This window comes from Sus scrofa, chromosome X, assembly GCF_000003025.6.
Source record: "Sus scrofa isolate TJ Tabasco breed Duroc chromosome X, Sscrofa11.1, whole genome shotgun sequence".
NCBI lineage: Eukaryota > Metazoa > Chordata > Mammalia > Artiodactyla > Suidae > Sus > Sus scrofa.
In genome coordinates this window covers 40,984,465-41,003,201 of record NC_010461.5, presented here as the reverse complement: position 1 = coordinate 41,003,201, position 18,737 = coordinate 40,984,465, and the positions used below count along the sequence as shown (strand labels likewise).

The 18,737-nt window shown below is 44.5% G+C and overlaps 1 long non-coding RNA gene across 3 annotated transcripts in view; it reads right to left on the bottom strand.

Annotated features, from left to right (window-relative positions):
- Nucleotides 1–18,737, bottom strand: part of LOC110257771 — a 62,821-nt gene that overhangs the window by 12,533 nt on the left and 31,551 nt on the right. The window contains exons 2-4 of one of the 3 annotated variants that reach the window (XR_002340741.1): nucleotides 15,247–15,314; nucleotides 14,940–15,028; nucleotides 9,575–10,168 (exon numbers count right to left, since the gene is read on the bottom strand). This is a non-coding gene — a long non-coding RNA (uncharacterized LOC110257771). Of the gene's footprint in view, nucleotides 1–4,188; nucleotides 4,314–9,574; nucleotides 10,169–14,939; nucleotides 15,029–15,246; nucleotides 15,315–18,737 lie in introns of those variants that run through there. The other 2 variants (XR_002340740.1, XR_002340739.1) reach the window with 2 other exon arrangements.

Sequence of the window (18,737 nt, the reverse complement as noted above, 5' to 3'; positions counted from 1 at the left end):
CTTGGAGCTCTCTAAAGAGAAGCTATGTCCTTTTACACTTGGCTCTCATGGCTAGTCATTAAGACTCGCTGCTAAGCTTGGGCAGAGAAGCCTGGCACAGCTGCCTCTGAGCTGAGAGTTCTTCCTTGTCACATGCTCTGGTACAGGGAGGCTCTTCTGGCAGTTGCTTAGTCAATACGTATTTATCAACTAGACAGACAGAGAGCCAGACAACAATTTAGGGGCGAAAAACTTTTACTGCATCCTCTTCTGTTCTGTATCTGAGACCCACGAGTTAAACTGAGAAACAAGACATTCGCAGGAGCAATTGAGGTTAATATTTTTTATACATTCGTGGGGGCTTCACAGAAAAGAAGTGAAATCCCAAAGCAGTTATTAGGCTTGAGTGCTTATATACCATTTTAACAAAGGGTGATAAATTGTGCAGAAGTGACTAGATAAAGGAAAGAGGTGCTGAGCTTTTAGGACAATAAACTGTGGGAAGGTGACTAGGAAGTATGTGGGGGAAACTAATGGTAGATAAAGCCTATTTAATAGGTTTGTTTATGCAGACTCATCTTGGTACCTTCTCTGTCTCAGTCATAAGTACTGTTCTCCTCTCCCCTGGGATGGCAGAGCGGGACATCTTCACAAGGGGAATTTATGCCCTACTTCTAGGCAGAGAACTCTGCTTGCGTTTGCCTTTTCACAATTGCCTTGGGTTCAAAATAATCCTTATGCCAAAGTGGTATAATTTGGGGTGTCGTAGTCTAATCCCCTTCAGTGAGAAGGCATCAACATGTTTTGCGGGTCTTTAAAATGCTCATACCCCTGGACCAAGGAAGTGAACTTCTATCACAGCCTAGAGAGCTAGATAGAGGCCGTGGTAGAGGAGGTCAACTTCCCCCATCTAAGAAAAGGATTCAGAGGCCTGGGGAAGCCAAAAGCAGGGATGGGAGCCGAAGAGGAGGTGTTCCAGGAAGGGGCTGCGAAAGAGGGTCCTTGATCAAGAGCTGCCTGCGGGCGGGAGTTCCCATTGGGGCACAGTGGAAACGAATCCAACTAGTAACCAAGTGGTTGTGGGCTTGATCCCTGGCGTCGTTCAGCGGGTTAAGGATCCCGAGTTACTGCGGCATGGTGTAGGCCAGCAGCTGTAGCTCCAATTTGACCTCCATATGTCTCAGATGTGGACCCGAGAAGCAAAACAAAACAAAAAATTAAAAAAAAAAAAAAAGAGTTAGCTATGGGCCACAACTGCTCTGCTGTCCCAAAGCTACATCTTAAGGTGGGGTGAAGAGAGTCAAAATTTAGCATCTTACATCCTGAAAAGAGACTGGGGGAGAGAAGAAGATGGACAAAGCGGTAACGTGATAGGAACCTAATCCTGTGCCTCAACTTTCTGGGAGTTTCCCATTGGTTCCTGTGTCCTGTTGCTCTCTACCTTCTGCAGAGGAAAGATGAAACTGATTGCCTTGCAGGTAAAGATATAGTCACCAATGAAGGGGATCAGAATATGCTACCCTAAAATATGCCACTGTGACACAGATGATTTTTGAGCTGAGGGGAACTAAGAAGCAGCAGACACAGGAAGAAATGACCCTTTCTGCTTAAAAGCAGGGCATAAATTTCTCATGGTAAAAGTGACATAAACTTCCATTTATAAAGGTGTCCCCTTCTGCCATACCAGGAAGAGGACAAAACTCTTTATCAGAGGAGAAGAACTTGAGTCTACATAACAAATCTTACTGAACAACCCTTATCTACCGTACATTTCCTAGTTTCTTTCCTACAGTTTACTGCTCCTGGGAGTCCAAACCCCTTGCCCTTTGTTAAAAGATCTAACTGCCTTTGGCTTTCACTTCTTTTCTGCAAAGCGCCTGTGCACATAAAACTATTAACATCAATAAAGAAAGTATGCCTTTCCTCCTGTTAATCAGTCTTTTGTCAGCTTAATTCACAGGCCCCAAGAACTGAACATAAGAGGGTAGAGGAAGTTTTTCCTCAGCTATACCACTATTTGTATTGCTTTGCTTGACTTTGACTGCTCAGGAAATGAGTTATTGGATTATTTTCCCCCTGTTTCTATTAAACACATGGTTTAACATTGTGCTGTCTGAGCAGCGATTAGAGATCTCCATAGAGGCTCCTCTAATATGTTGCTTATTTTGGAAGACAACAAGGAAAACCCTTATGATCATGTGTTTAAGGTGTGCTGCCCTGAGGGCTGCTGCTTTGCTCATCTGCAGTGTTGCCTTACTGGATCCAGGCAGTCCAGGAAAATTCCCTGGATTCAGACTTTCCCATTATTCTGGAAAATTCATTTTTCCTTACTCCCACATGGCCCTGCTTAGAAGACTACAGACCACTGACTATAAAGTCATGGTCAATTAAGGAAAATGACTTCTCCATTCCATGCCTTCGGGGCTAATAACAGAGGCCCAGGGACTCCTGAGGTATCAGAGAGAGGCACTAGGCTAGTCTCCCAGTGAAATCAAGTAGAGAAAAGCAAAGACAGAAATCATGGTGGGGGGGGCAGGGGCATTGTTCAAACTGTTTGATTTTTATGTTTGCAATTTGAATCTATAAATCAAAAAAGGGAAATTCACACTGGATCTGTGCAGCACGTGATAAACCACAGCATTGCTACCCAAAACTTTTTTCTCTCTCTCTTTTTTTTTTTTTTGTTTTTTTTTTTTTTTTTTGCCTTTTTTAGGGCCTCACTGGTGGCACATGGAGGTTCCCAGGCTAGGGGTCGAATCGGACCTACAGCTTGTCAGCCTACACCACAGCCACAGCAACACCAGAACCGAGCCGCCTCTGCCACCTACACCACAGCTCATGGCAACGCCAGATCCTCAACCCACTGAGCGAGGCCAGGGATCGAACCCACAACTCATGGTTCCTAGTCCGATTCATTTCCTGCGCCACAAAAGGAACTCCACTTTTTTCTCTCTTTACCATCAGTTGCCTCCTATCAAAAGTGTGTATTTTGAGTTTTGTAATACCTGACACTTTAAGTGGTAATGAAGACGAGTTTTTCACAGGCTAAAGAGATAGAGGAAAGCAGCGAGATCTTACGCCTGGAATATTTCTGAGGGTTATTTATCAGTGTATCCGGTTATTCTGTGACTAACTTTATTTTCTATGGTTTTTCTTAGGAAAACGTTTGTGAAAGTATCCAAATAGGATCACAAACTACTTCCTGTGAATTATCCGTGACGTCTATATTGATTTCCCCTGAATGTTTATACAGCCAGGATGTTTGAAAGCTTGGGCATCATCTCTGACATAAACAATTTTCTGTGAAAATGTTCGCTTGCAGTACCCGATTCTCAAACCTGATATACATTTAAAGCATTCTCTTTCTTTTTCTTTTTTTGCCTTTTCTAGGGCCGCTTCCCGCGGCATATGGAGGTCCCCAGGCTAGGGGTCTAATCGGAGCTGTAGCCGCCAGCCTACGCCAGAGCCACAGCAACGCGGGATCCGAGCCACGTCTGCAACCTACACCCCAGCTCATGGCAGATCCTTAACCCACTGAGCAAGGCCAGGGATCGAACCCGCAACCTCATGGTTCCTAGTCAGATTCGTTAATCACTGCGCCATGACGACAGCTCCACATTCTCTTTTCTTACATAACGTCTTCGATGGCAACTGTTTGGCTATTATTCTCAAGGTATACACGCTCTCTTCTCCCAGCCATGGGCCCCAAATCCCACAGTGAGGGTGACCCACAGAGTAACAGAGGGAAAAGAACATTGCTTTTCTTCCGTGAAGACTTTCCATCATATTCCACCTCTCTGTTCTGTGGATACTATTTTGTGCTGGGGAAATAGTAGCGTTTGCAATTTGGTCTTCTGGATTTAATTTATAGCTACTTCAAGTGGTGCCTTTAAAAACAAAACAAAACAAAACAAAAAACAAACCTCAAAAGAGCAAAATGGCAAGCCCTAAATGCTGGTTTTTCTCCTCCTTTGGCCCAAGGGGTGCCTATTCATCATCACCAAAAATACTGCCTTGTATATATTTGTGAGAACCAGGGGTGAGTTTGCAATGTTTTCCAGGCTTGGTTCGGAGCGCTATGTCCTTTTCCTTTTTGGTAGTCTGCCTGTGATATCTATGATGAAAACGGTGTCACTGTGTCTGCGTCAACATGTTCAGAACCAGAAACCGACAAAAAAATAAAGGTTCCAATAACTCAAGAGAACCTACCAGAGTCTGACCATCTGACAATCTCATCTCGACACCTCCCAGTCTTCAGTGATCAGAAAAAGTGATTGAAGCCCTGAGCTCTTGATTTTATCACAAAGTCCTTTTTCTTTGTGGGTGCCTTGGATCTGGAGATAGAGAACCAGGCGATCAGATAAAGCCATGTGGAGGGCTGCAGGTTTGCTGGAATGACGCTCGGGGCACAGTTTATGCTGCTGGAGCATTTCCTGTGTGCCCTTTGAAACCTCTGAACTCAGTTCTTCAAAGTGAGAGCTACCTCATTCTGTCTTTCTGCTGAACAAATATACTGCTGCTTATCATCTTTTTTTTTTTGCCACCCCCACCCTAATTGACTTAGCTAACATTGATTTATCAAAGCCAAAGCGTTGCCCTGACTGAGTCATAAGTTATACTTTTACCTGACATTATCTGGACCTTTGGAAATGACAGCACACAAATAATGGACGTTTTGTGCACAGGTCTACACACGCGTACATATATGTGTCTTTCTGTTTGCTTCATTCATCATGTTCTCTATACTCCCACTGTTTTTCTCCCCCTGTTCCCACCCTAGCTACTCTCACTCGAAGTAGTTTCGAGAGAGTTATATGTTTGCTCATGAGCACAGGGTCATTTTTCAAGTTGAGTCCTATTAACCTCAGTGACAAATGCTTGTTTTTCAGGAGTTCCTCTTTGCAAAACTCTGTTTTTAGGAACGAAGATTTCTTTCTATTTAGAGAGCTGGTATGGTAAGAGGAAACCAAAGCTGGTCTCTGGGTGTGTGTTTGTGCTAATTCGCTGTACAATCAAATTCGGATATAGGTCAATAAAAGCTGTTCTTTGATCTCTTGCTACAAAGGATGCATTGTAAATACATTACTGGATAAGAGGGTTATGGCTGCATGTAACTGCCCCCTGCAAACAGTGCCCTGTGCCACCCTTTAGCACGTGCAAGAAGTGAGACATCTGGCTTCAGCCTGCCTGGGTTGGTTTTTTTGTTTGTGTGTTTTTTAGGTAAAAAAAACACATAACAAAGTTTACCGTATTAACCATTTTTAAGAGTACAGCATGGCAGTGTTAAGCACAGCGTCCCAGGGTTTTAGTTTGTTGATTTATTTATTTTTGATGGGTAGCCACAGACTCATTGCATTTCTGTGTAGCCCCATGAAAGGATGGTGTTCAGGCAGAGAAACAGCCTTAAAAGAACAAAAACATTAACAGCAACGAAAACTTAGCAACAAGAAGTGAATAAAACTAAACGAGGCCAATATTTCTACAGCTAACTCTCTTGAGTTAATACCTGTTATTATTACGTGTCTAGCACTGGCCAAGGCCTTGTAAAAGAATGCAATGAGACACCATCAATGACCTCAAGAGGTTTACCCTCTTGTTATGGAATGAAAGTATCAGAGTAAATCACATTGGCTACAATAGGAATTAAGACTTCAACCATATATATCTACCTCACTCAGTGATTGTGTATGGGGGCACTTTTCCTTTTTACCATAAATGCATAGTCTTCGTAATTAAGTAGCGGAGCAGAGCATCGAGTTGAAAAGGTCATAGTTTGAAGGCACAGGACCTATCCAGGCATGACAAACAACCTATGGTGGCAGGAGATTTGGAACCAACCTCTGCCGAGTGCTGGCCTTGGGTCAGTGTGGCCCATAGGAGTCTCAATGGGAGAACAGGGAAAAGGCCTGCTTATGAGGGTGATGCGATCTTGACCGTGAATTTCTGGTTTCCACGGTCAGCATATAAGCCTTTCTGCTTTTACCTGCCTTGTGAGAGTGGAAGGCAAAGTAGAACCCAAAAGATGCAACTGCTGTCCCCCATACTGACTGGCTGTTAAGACAAATAAAAGAAAAACACTCCCCTTCCTCCCTTCCTTCCTTTTTTTGGAGATGTGTTGAGATACGAGATGAGCTGTTGGGAAGATGTGGATCATGAAATCCCTAACACGAAGCTGGCGTGTATCCCATGGACAAAGACCCCCACCTTTCAGATCCCATTTAGATGACATCCCTGCATCGTTTACACTGCTTGCTGCCATTGTCAGCCTTCAATACAGGCCATTCACTTTAGCCAAGCTGATCATTTAACACGTGATAATTCATATGAAAGCACTGATAATATCTAATGTGCTAAGCGAATATGAATGATACGGTTTCCGTTTTTATATGATGAAAATCACCCTTTCAAATGCCACTTCTCGGTTGTTTCCTGTAAAGACAGCCTCGCCCACCCTGGGGTCCTAGGGGGAAAGATGGAGGAAAGGAATTGCATTTGTCTGGTTCACACCGGAAATCAAACCGGCCCCCTTCTCCCCCAGTCTGAGTCAGTGACCCTCATTTGTTTTTACTTTTTCTTGTTTGCCTTGACCTACCCTGCAATCAGCATGTACATGTGTGCAACGCCCCCACAAGCGAACGCACTCGACAGAGCACCGTGGACTATATCATTGCTATAGTGATAACCTTGAATCTGCTCTCATCTATGCAAGAGCACACCAGTCAGAAAGTTGCATACTCTATTATTATTAACAAATTACTTATGACTCACCTCATAAATGACCCCAACACCACCTGGGACTGTGACTCAATGTTCCCAGCGTCAATGTGACGCTCTGGCAACAGAGTTGTTCTGTTTCCCCTTGCATTGACTCCAGTTCTGGGAGGCGTCCAGATCCTTTCAGTTCAATAATTTCTATTCCGTTTCACAGACGCTGAGCACCTACTGTGCCCAAGCACTCAGCCTATTCAGGGGACACAGACATAAAGCAGCCCTGGGTTCCACCTTCCTGATGCTCACAGTCTAGCGACAGGTTGTTTTTGTGATGTTCGCCCCAACTCCCTCTCTCCTTCCATCGGTGCCTTCTGGTCCCAGATTTCTCCCTTCTCCCTGCAATGGAGGTCCCAGCAAGGCTTGTAAGGGGCTTTTCAGCGGTGTCTGAGACTCCTATTTGCTCTCATAGACCTCTGGATATATAGTGACCATTCCATTACAAGAGACCCTGTACTACATTTTAGCCTATGTGCCAGGTGCTGTGTGCTTAGCCCTATTTCATCCTCACAACCGTATGAAGTCGGTGCAGATGAAGAAACTAAAGATAAAAAAAGCCAAGGAGCTGGTCCAAAGTCACACAAGCAGTAGCAGAAGAGCCCTGGCCTGAACTAGGCAGTCTGACTCCAGAATCTTTGTACTATCCTAAGAGTGAAGCGAAACTTGGCACCCACAATCTATAACCAGCAACAAGTGTGCAGCCATTTATTTACTTATTTATTTGTTTTTATCTTTTTAGGGCCGCACCTGCAGCATATGGAGGTTCCCAGGCTAGGGGTCGAATCAGAGCTGTAGCCGCTGGCCTATACCACGGCCACAGCAGCGCAGGATCTGAGCCGCACCTGCGACTTATACCCCAGCTCATGGCAATGCCGGATCCTTAACCCACTGAGCGAGGCCAGGATGAAATCTGCATCCTCATGGATGCTAGTCAGATTTGTTTCTGCTGAGCCACGATGGGAACTCTTGTGCAACCATTCAAACAAATAGTCTGACCATGATTATTTGAAGAACCTATACTTTTTTCTTCCATTTCTCTATATCCCTGATTCGTGATATTGGCTCTTAAAGCAAGCACACATCCCATGAAGTCCAGCCACCTGTTGATGACACAGGGCCCCATGCCAGAGCCCACACAGTGGATTCAGACTTTGGGCAGAGCCGTAGACACTGAGCAAAAGCCTTATTGGAGAAACAGCCTTCACTGACTACATAAAGAGGCTGGGATTTGCTTTGTTTTGTTTTTGTTCTGAGAAATGGCCAGAGGGCTGCCTGATGTACCAAGTAAGGTGGAATCAATGAGAAGCACATTTCCCAAATGGAGACACCAATATTATCTGTGTGGTTAATCTGGAGTATCTACCACCGTGTGACCCTTCGTGAAGCTTTAAATCCTGTAAATACAAATGGATTTTTCAATCTCCTTTGCATTTTAAATCGCCCAGATCTGGGAGAAATTGGTTGTTACCATGGTAGCCAGCCTACATAACAGAAAGTTTTCTAATGCATTATTTTCTTTGCATGGGCTTCAGTTAATAACTTGTAGAGAGCTTTTATAGACCCTTAATATGCTGAGCTCCACAGTCTAGAAGCTGGGCACATATCTCCCCCAAGGATTAGAAAGGCTAAGGCCAAGGATTAGACCAGCTATGCAGGGAACCTGGAAGGTCCTTGGACCTCTACATGTTTCTGGTGTGAGTGCTGTTAGGTGGCAACCAGAGCTGGTACAAAACCCCAAAGGAATACAAACCTGCTATGTATTCAAGACTACTCCTGGGAGTTCCCGTGTGGCTCAGCAGAAACGAATCTGACAAGTATCCATGAGAAAGCAGGTTCCATCCCTGGCCTCACTCAGTAGGTTAAGGATCTGGCGTTGCTCTGGCTGTGGCGTAGGCCAGCAGCTACAGTTCTGATTTGACCGCTAGCCTGGAAACCTCCATGTGCCGCAGGTGCGGCCCTAAAAAGACCAAAAAAAAAAAAAAAAAAAAAAAAAAGAATACTTCTGCACACTCAAAAATACAAGCCCAGTGTTGGAGGCTGCATTGCTTGCCTTCCTGTTAAAAAGCCCATTGATGATGCCAGATGCCTTGCCTGAGGTCAGTGAAGATTACATTGTTTTATCCTACTCTGCACAGAGCAAAACAGATTAAGAAATGGGATTAGGCACTCCTCCTACACTTTCCCCCAGGATCCTCTGTTCTGATTGCCTACTGACCTGCTTCTCAAACTGGACGGCTAATTTCAAAGAGGCCAGGACTCTGCTTGTCTTGTTTACTCCACAGCAAGGACTCAATCAATATTTGCTGAAATGGTGAAATAACTAAGTAAACGAGGCTTTTAAAATGTTCACTCAACAAAAAATTGATCATAGACCATGATCTTTACGTAACCCAGTGATCTGATTAGAGCCAGAATGGAGAGAAAGGGGAGTTGTTGAAAGAAACCAAGGCTCTGGGATGAGAAAGGAGGACATCCTTTCATTTGTGACAACATGGGTGGACCTTGAGTACATTAAGCTAAGCCAGGTAAATCAGAGAAAGACAAGTACTGTATGGCATCACTTATACGTGGAATCTAAAGCGAAACCTATAAAAAACAGAGTAAAGTGGTGGCATGGGGGGCATGGGGATAAGAGAGATGGTGTTTAAGTGTATAAACTTATAAAGAGTAGTAGATGAACCATAGAGATCTAAAGCACAGCATAATGAATATAGATAATATTGTACTGTCATTATATGATGTGATAAATACCAATACATGGTGAAACATATTACAAAATGTGTACATATTGCAATGTACTCCTTAAATTTGTATGTTGCATGTCAAGTTTATTCGATAAAAAAATTGACCTATGATTCATACACCATAAAAAAAAGACTTTGAGGCTCTGGCAGGGGGAGGCCGTTTCACTCAAAGATAGAAGAGTTGGGGTGAGCACTGGGAGAGGAGCATTGTGGCTGATCAGAGGCAAATCAGGGTGGGGTTCAGCTGCCCAGAAAAGGACTAGATGCGGGTGATTATGTACTTTGGGGGAGCAGAGAAGCACAGTAGGAAGGAGGGAGGGCATACAATCTAGACTGAAATGAAATCCTAGAGAATCACGAAACAGTCTCCCTCAGGGAGCTAAGAGAGCCGACCTGCAAGTGGAGCAGGGAGAACGAGCAAGCGAGCAAGCAAGGAAATGGGCTGGGACGAGGAGACCAGTAGGTGCCCGGAGCAGCATCCAGCTGGTTCTTGAGCAGCCAGGTGTTACTTATGCCCCAGGCAACCCTGAGATAATTTCCACAGCCAAGAGATTTTGCACCAAGGAGCTGACTCTTCCGTGGTGAAGGTCCCAGAGGAGCTGTCTGCACTGCAGGTGTGCAGACCCCAGGATAGGCAAACCAGGGTAATTGGGCCAAATGCAGTCCGCCACCTGTTTCTGTAAATCAAGTTTATCATTTATATTTTAAAATTTTTGATTGGAGTATAGTTGACTTACAATGTTGAGGTTTTGGCATACAGCAAAGTGGTTCAGCTATGCATACATATACATTCTTTTTTGGATGCTTTTCCATGATGGCTTATTACTGGATATTGAATATTAATTCCCTGTGCGATACAGTAGGACTGTGGTGTTTATTTTCTATGTAATAGTGTGTATCCGTTGACCCCAAACCCTAATTTATCCCTTCCCCATTTTCCCTTTGGTAGCCATGACTTTGTTTTCCATGTCTGTGAGTCTGTTTCTGTTTTGTAAATAACTTCCTTTGTATCATATTTTAGATTCCACATATAAGTGATCTTACGTGACAATTATCTTTCTCGGTCTGACTTATTTCCTTTAGTGTGATAAGCTCCTGATCCATCCATGTTGCTGCAAATGGCATTATTTCATTCTTTTTTATGGCTGAATAATATCCTATTATATATACATAATATTCCATGCCTTATCATTTATATCCATTCCTCTGTCGATGAACATTTAGGCTGCTTTCATGTCTTGGCTAATGTAAGTAGTGCGGTTAGTCTTCTCTAATTGCTAGCCAGTATCATCTCTTTTTAATCATACTCCTGGGCATAGATTTCCCCATTTTCTGCTCCAAATAAAGTCATCCCTTCTAGGCAGAGCCTCGGATCTGCCAGTTTTCAGTTTCCTCATGTCCTGTCCTCTCTCCCCACCCCAAGGAGAGTTTGAGCCATAGGGACATCTATGAGCTACTGTCCTTTTTTTTTTTTTTTTGGACCACACTGGCAGCATATGGAAGTTCTCAGGCTAGGGATCCAATTGGAGCTGTAGCCCCTGGGCTACGCCACAGCCACGGCAACATGGGATCCAAGCTGCCTCTGCGACCTACACTACAGTTCATGGCAATGCCGGATGCTTAAGCCACTGAGCGAGGCCAGGGATCGAACCCATACCCCCATGGATACTAGTTGGATTCGTTTCTGCTGCGCCACAACAGGAACTCAATGAGCTACTGTTCTTCACGGTTTTCCCTCCCAGAGTCAACCCTCTGTGCTATGGATCCAGAGCTGGAGGGGGGATGCGGAAAGAGGAGCCACTGGCCATATGCCACTCCACCTAAAGTGGAAACTCCACACTGTGGAACCAGAGCTGCAGGAGGATGGGAGTTGCTGGTCTTCATGGGCTACTCTACCCGGCCAGAACAGATCTTCTACAATACAGAGCTGGGGGGTTAGGTGGAGGGATGGGAACAGCCCTGGCTCAAATGTCACAGGCTCCCATTGTTCTTACTGAGATTCAGTAGATTTTATAGAATGCCTGCTTCTCAATTTATTGTTGTTTTTAACCGTTTCCCCCAGTTTTATCACTGTTTTTCTCGGGAGAGGATTGCTGAGTTCCTTATATAGCCACTGTGGAAGTCCTACTTCCTATTCCGTGACATTTTGACAGCAACAGCTGAATGCTTCCCGTTCTGTAAAAGCATCAGATTCATGGAGTCTGGGGGGAAATCATCAAAGTTCACGTGGAAACTCACAGGTTAGTTCCCTCTGGTTGTATTCCCTGGTGAGACATGCTGTTTGTACCCTTTACTGAGGTGGATGGTTTTTGCTATATCCTGTGGGGCCCCTGCTGATCATCTGCCCCTTAGTTGTAAGAGTTTGGCAGAGTGGACAGAATTTGCGCATCTCTAGTTCAGGGAAGATTGACAACCTGATAACAAAAGACTGTTCATATGCTTTCATGGGGCCCTGGTTAGGCTCTCCTGACTTACCAGGTTTGGTAAGCGCACACCCAGGTCATCTGTGGCCCAGTTCCCCGAGTCTTACTCTCCTTCCACTTGCCTAGATTAATTACTCCAGATACCTTTGGTCCAGCAGGCATCACACAATAGATATTGCTATTAATTGTTGATACCTCTGACTCTCTCTTGTTAGACTTGCAGCCCCTTTGAGGTAGAGACTCTCATCCAGGAGAGTACCTGATATATTATTGAAGTGGTGGCATTTATAATAGTAATCACTAAATATCATATAACAAGGCTCTCTAAAATGAAGTGCTAACTATAGCCCAGAAACTGTTCTAACCACTTTATATTTATTCACTCACTGAAGCCTCATAACCACCCTATGAGGGGTGTGTTGTTATCATCTCTGTTTTTCAGAGAAGAAAGCTGAGGCATAGAGCATGTGAGAAATCTTTCAAGAAACCATCTTTGCTAAGACAATAATAATTTGTATTTATTTAACTGAAGATGTTGTGTTAGTTTCTGACATACAGCAAAGTGGATCAGTTATACATATATGCCTTTTCATATTCTTTTCCATGAGAAGAATAATTTGAGAAACAGTCAACTGCAGAAAAGGCAGCCAAGCCATCGCAACTCTCGAATATAACCAAGCCCAGGGATGCACAGGAGAAAATGGAGTTTGCTGATCTTGCTCTGATGTTGGGGAACAATGATTTTGTGGTTCTAAGGCTTAGAAGCAGCACTATCTCTCATGTGTGTCGGTCTGTGGCTCAGTTACTTTGTCTAGAGGCTTCGAGGTGCTAATGGAGGTGGGGGTTTGAGGGGCTCCCCTGCTGCCTCCTCCAGAATTGCCAGGGCCACCTCATGAGGATGGGAATGGGCTCCTGGCAAGGGGCACTTATGCTTTCAGGCCTCAAATCTTTTGTCATTTAAACTTGCTTCTCGGCGGTGCTGTAGCAATGAATTTTTGAGACTGCAATTTTTCTTTCAGTTTTTTTTTTTTTTTTTTTAAGTTAAAGCTAGAGACCTGCGACTACCCTTGGAGCCATTTCTTTTATCCTTTCTAGCTTTTCGGAAAAAAATGAAAAATGTAAGAGGAGTGTACTTCCTCACTCAGACAGGCCTAAACTGGTGCATGGAGGGATGCAGGGTGTGTGTGGGGGTGGGTGCAGAGACTCACACCAGTGCGACTGTGGTATATCCTGAGTCGGAGCCCTCACATTACACTGACTTTTTATAGTTTGCTTTAGACGTGACTATACATTACCTCTGCCATGGCAACCCCACAGCTTTCCCTCCGCTCAAGCAATAATGTGGCAGAGCCTGCAGGAAAGCATCGCAATTTCGTTGTGGCTGTGACCATTGTATTGACTAATTTCCAGGCTCAGAAGGCAAGAGGTATCAGGCCCTTCACTGTGCCTTTCTTCCTAGAGGACAGAGACTGAAATGCATGTGACAGCTCAAGGATCTTCCTAGCTGTTAGTTGCAGCTGCTCACTCCACCCCTAGAAAGATTGGTTTATCCTTTGGGGTCAGAGTTACTTTTTTTTTTTTGGCTTTTGTCTTTTTAGGGATGCACCTGCGGCATATGGAGGTTCCCAGGCTAGGGGTCGAATTGGTGCTGGAGCTGCCGGCCTACACCACAGCCACAGCAAAGCTGGATCCAAGCCGAGTCTGAGACCTACACCACAGCTCATGGCCACACCAGATCCTTAACCCACTGAGTGAGGCCAGGGATTGAACCTGCATCCTCATGGATGCTAGTCAGATTCGTTTCCTCGGAGCCACCATGGGAGCTCTGAGAGTTACTTTTTGAACAGGGGCAATTAACCACTGTGGAATGGCTGAGTCAGGGAACTTCCTCTGTCTTTAAGATAAAAATGCTACACTTGATCTTAGCCAAAAGGCCAAGAAACTGTAATTGCAATGTATACATGTAAGGATAACCTGACCCCCTTGCTGTACAGTGGGAAAATAAAAAAAAAAAAAAAGAAAGATAAAAATGCTCTGGACTCCTGCCATTGGTGATCTGGTGTCTTCTCTTCTATCCCAAAATCTCCCAAAGCCCTCTTATTGAAATACCTGCCCTATATTCCCAACTCCCTCCTCTTAAAAGCCCTTTCCTGTATATAACTGAAGCTGGATTGTTCCATTTTATGAGGTTGAACCACATGAAATGGCTGATATTTACTTGCTTTTAACCTACAAAACAGTTCAACCTCATCTCATTAGAGGTTTTCTTCTGAGCAGGAGAGAGAAACATCACAGTGAATAAGAAGATAGTGCTGCTTCTTGGAGGAGAGGCTTGGGGCCCGAGGCAAGGGGTGGTCAGGGGTTCCCAGCCCTGTTCCCAGGTGTGGGCGCTGCAGCGGGTGTACCCATGCCACGACTTCAGCCTCAGCCTGAGATGCTGGTTGGAGTGGGAGGACAAATGCCAAGTAAGGAACATCGGCTTCACTGATGAGTTATGAAACTCTACAAAGTCCAAGCAGGTTGCTGTGGTTGAAAAAGGCAAACAACTGTGTTTTCACTGGAGTTAGAAAACACTGCCCATGTGCACACGCAAAAGAGCACTTTCGACCTGCTGTATTTCCCTTGCTTGGGCAAATGCTGAGCTTTGATTTTTTTTTTTCCCTTTCCTCTCATGTTCTTTATGGCAGTTGCTTTCCTAGATTAGAAAGGTTTGCATGTTCTCCCATCTTTCTCTCAGGATGTTACATCACTTGAATCAGAGTAATAACCAAACCAATCCAAACCAAATCGCACTGGCTCTGATAGAACATGCAGAAACTAGCTGGTTGGGGAACAGATGCAACCTTTTAATCTGTTAAGGAAGGGGTTCTATGTTGATTCGTGCCAATAAATAACTAGGAAACGAAGACTGCAATTTGAAATTGTGGACCTGTGCTTTTCTTCCTTAGTATCATAATCAAGTGTGACTCGTGGTCCTGTTGGTTACAGCATAGGACACACAGGCTTTTATTTGGGATTTACTTACCCAGAGGCCACTGTCAGAATTCCTCGGCTTTTGTATCTTCTTCAGCAACCAACATGCAACCCTCTTCTTGTCTCCTTGTGAAATTCACCCTAAATAGCAAGAGAAACCCAAGAAGGCTTTCAGTTGTTGGGCAGTGTTCCCATCAACCACTGTGGCCCAAGACCTTTCTCCAGTGTCTCAGATTCTGGCTATTTTGTCCACAAACCACAAATCATCCAGTGCGCTACATGAGTGATCTTGATCCTGACCCTGACTCTGCTTTAGAAAACCTCGTACCACTTGAACGCAGCCCCGTCGCAGAGCTCACCTGGCAAGAGTTTACTAGACTGGGTAACCCAGCGCTCTCTACGCAGCTCCTGTAAGGATTCTTATCACCTGAGTAGGAGGAGGAGAAGGAGGAGTATTGGTTGTAGTCCAGCTAATCGTGCAGGATTAATTAACTAACTAGTTTCTTCGTCTGCAAGCTGGTATAATAACATTACCTTACAAAGATGTTGCTATGATCATTAAGAATAAAGAGCCTGGAGTTCCCGTAGTGGCGCAGTGGTTAACGAATCTGACTAGGAACCATGAGGTTGCGGGTTCGGTCCCTGCCCTTGCTCAGTGGGTTAACGATCCGGCGTTGCCGTGAGCTGTGGTGTAGGTTGCAGACGCGGCTCGGATCCCGCGTTGCTGTGGCTGTGGCGTAGGCCAGTGGCTACAGCTCCGATTCGACCCCTAGCCTGGGAACCTCCATATGCCGCAGGAGCGGCCCAAAGAAATAGACAAAAAAAAAAAAAAAAAAGAATAAAGAGCCTGAAATACGGGCTGACACATAACAGATGCTCAAGAAACGTTCATCATCCTCAACTTAAGAAAAAGGCAACTCACCGGTTTAAAGCATTTACTTTGGAGTAACATATGCAAACTGAAATCTAGTGATTTCTACTTCACTTCACTTCGCTGATGCTTTGCTAACGGTCTTGGGACCTGAACTGATGTCAGCCCTTCTGAGGCCCAAGCTCAAGCCTCACACCTTCACCTTCCCCACGCTGGGGACATCCTGGTGACTTTTATCAGTCTTCTGTAGAGCAGCTGCTCTCAAGAGCATGGCATGGGGACAGCAGGAGCAGCAGCATCTACGAACTTGTTAGAAATGCAAATTCTTGGGCCTTGTCCAGACCTAGGAGTCAAACACCCTGGGTTTGGAGCCCAGTGGGTTTTGACAAGCTCTGCAGGTGATTCTGATACACTAAAGGCCAGAACCACTGCTGTAAAGGGTGAGCCATGGGGGAGGTAAGGGCGGGGAGGAAGGCTTGGCTTCTTTTCTCTTGGGGTCCCTTATTCTTGAGATTAAAAAAAGGGAGCAAGAAAGTCCCCTTGCTATTGCCAGTAGAAGACATCAGGAAATGCCTTTTTCATTCAGCCTCTCAGCTCTCAGGATTCTTCCCTCTTTGCCGGGAACCTCGAGTCGCAGCTCCATCGGGTCCCTCTGCCTCCTGTGTTCTGGGTACCAGCAGTTGGCCTCTGCATGTTGGATTTTAGGTGAGAATAACTTTTTTTTCTTTCATCATCTTCCTTCTCTCTTTTTCTTTTCTTTTCTTTTTAGGGCCGCCCCCTCGGCATATGGAAGTTCCCAGGCTAGGTGTCAAACTGGAGCTACAGCTGCTGGCCTACACCACGGCTCACGGCAATGCTGGATCCTTAACCCATTGAGCGAGGCCAGGGATTGAACGCATACCCTCAGGGATACTAGTTGGATTCGTTTCCGCTGTGCCACAACTGGAACTCCTCACCTCGCTTCTCTTGTTATCAGAGTCAGGCATATTTTCCCTCAAAGGCTTAACTTCCTTGCCCTCTCGATATGCCTAGCCCTGTCCTTTTCCTCATTGGTGCTTGCAGTCCTAGCCCTAGTGTAGAGCAAAATGATTTAGTCATATATATATGACACATATATGTAATATACATATATGCACACACATTCTTTTTCAGATTCTTTCCCCTTATGGTTTAGTTTATTACAAGATACTGGGTATAAGTTCCTGGGCTACACAGTAGGTCCTTGCTGGTTGCCTATTTTATATATAGCAGTGACTGTGAAGAACCGTCAAAGCCCTCCTCCTACTCCCTCCCCACCCAGGCTCCAGGAACCACTCCTTCCTACTCTCTTCAGGAGTCCCTCTGTTGTGGAGAAGATTAATTCAGCAAATAGAGGCACATCTGAAAACATTAGCATCCCCCTAGGAGGGGAATGAAAAAGGCCAGGTGTAATTTTTCCTGAGCAGAGTTTTTATTCCAATTAGGACAAAGCATCCAACCTCCCCCCAAAACAAATATTGAACAAAAGATGAAAAAGGTTTGCCTCTTCCCATAACACACTTCTGTATCACCTCGGAAAAGTCTTAGCCACCACCTACTTTCCTGAGAATGATCCCACTTCAATATTAGCCCAGTGAATGGTGATAAGAAATTAAAATTGGATGTGTAAAACATCATATGAAATATGTATATTTTAGTGTTTATTAAAAAAAAAAAAACAACTCTTGGAGTTCCCATCATGGCTCAGTGGTTAACGAATCCAATTAGGAACCATGAGTTTGCGGGTTTGATCCCTGGCCTCGCTCAGTGGGTTAAGGATCCGGTGTTGCCGTGAGCTGTGGTGTAGGTCACAGACTCGGCTTGGATCCTGAGTTGCTGTGGCTGTGGTGTAGACTGGTGGCTACAGCTCCGACTGGACCCCCAGCCTGGGAACCTCCATAAGCCGCAGGTGTGGCCCTAGGAGAAACAAAAACACAACAAACAAACAAAACCCTCTTTATTGTGGAGAATTTCAAACATAAAACCAAGTAGACAGAATAATATAATGAAAATCCCACTACCTATCACCCAGCTTTGACAACTGTCAGTTCATGGCCAATCTTTTTTCATTTGTGTTGCCATCCACTTGTCTCCTTCCCATGCTTTTTGAAGCAAATCTCAAATGTCATGTTACGTTATCCATCACATTTCAGCATGTACTTTTATTTATTTATTTTTTTTGCCTTTTCTAGGGCCACTTCCCAAGGCATATGGAGGTTCCCAGGCTAGGGGTCTAATCAGAGCTGTAGCCGCTGGCCTACACCAGAGCCACAGCAACGCCAGATTCAAGCCGTGTCTGCAACCTACACCACAGCTCATGGCAACGCCGGATCTTTAACCCACTGAGCGAGGCCAGGGATCAAACCCGCAACCTCATGGTTCCTAGGTGGATTCGTTAAACACTGCGCCACAACGGGAACTCCTCAGCATGCACTTTTAAAAGGTAAGGACTTTAAAAAAATATAGCCACAGTACCATTGTCAGACTTTAAAAAGGTAACAAAAAATCCTTAACGTCTTCGAATATCCATTAGATGTTCAAATTTACAACTTTCTCATAAATAGCATAGATTATTCATTTTAATCAGGATCCAAATAAGGTCCACACATTGTAATTGGTTATTTGGCTTTTAGGTCCATGTAAATCTACGAGTCTCTTCTTGCAATTGACTTGTCATTTAACATGACAAGTTCTCCTGTCTTCTGAATTTCTTATAAAATGTTAATTTGAACTAGACTTGGTCATATTCAGGTTTGACTTTTTTACAAGAATGCTTCATATGTGGTATGACATATAGCATATTTCATAAACATATATTAAAGATTAAAAGCTTATCAGCTATTTTGAATTACATGAATAACCATTTTATTTCTCTCCCAGCAGATTCTTGAGAATCCATAGTATCTCCCAGTATATCTTATTTTTTTGGCTGTACTTGTAGCATGTGGAAGCTCCCTGGGC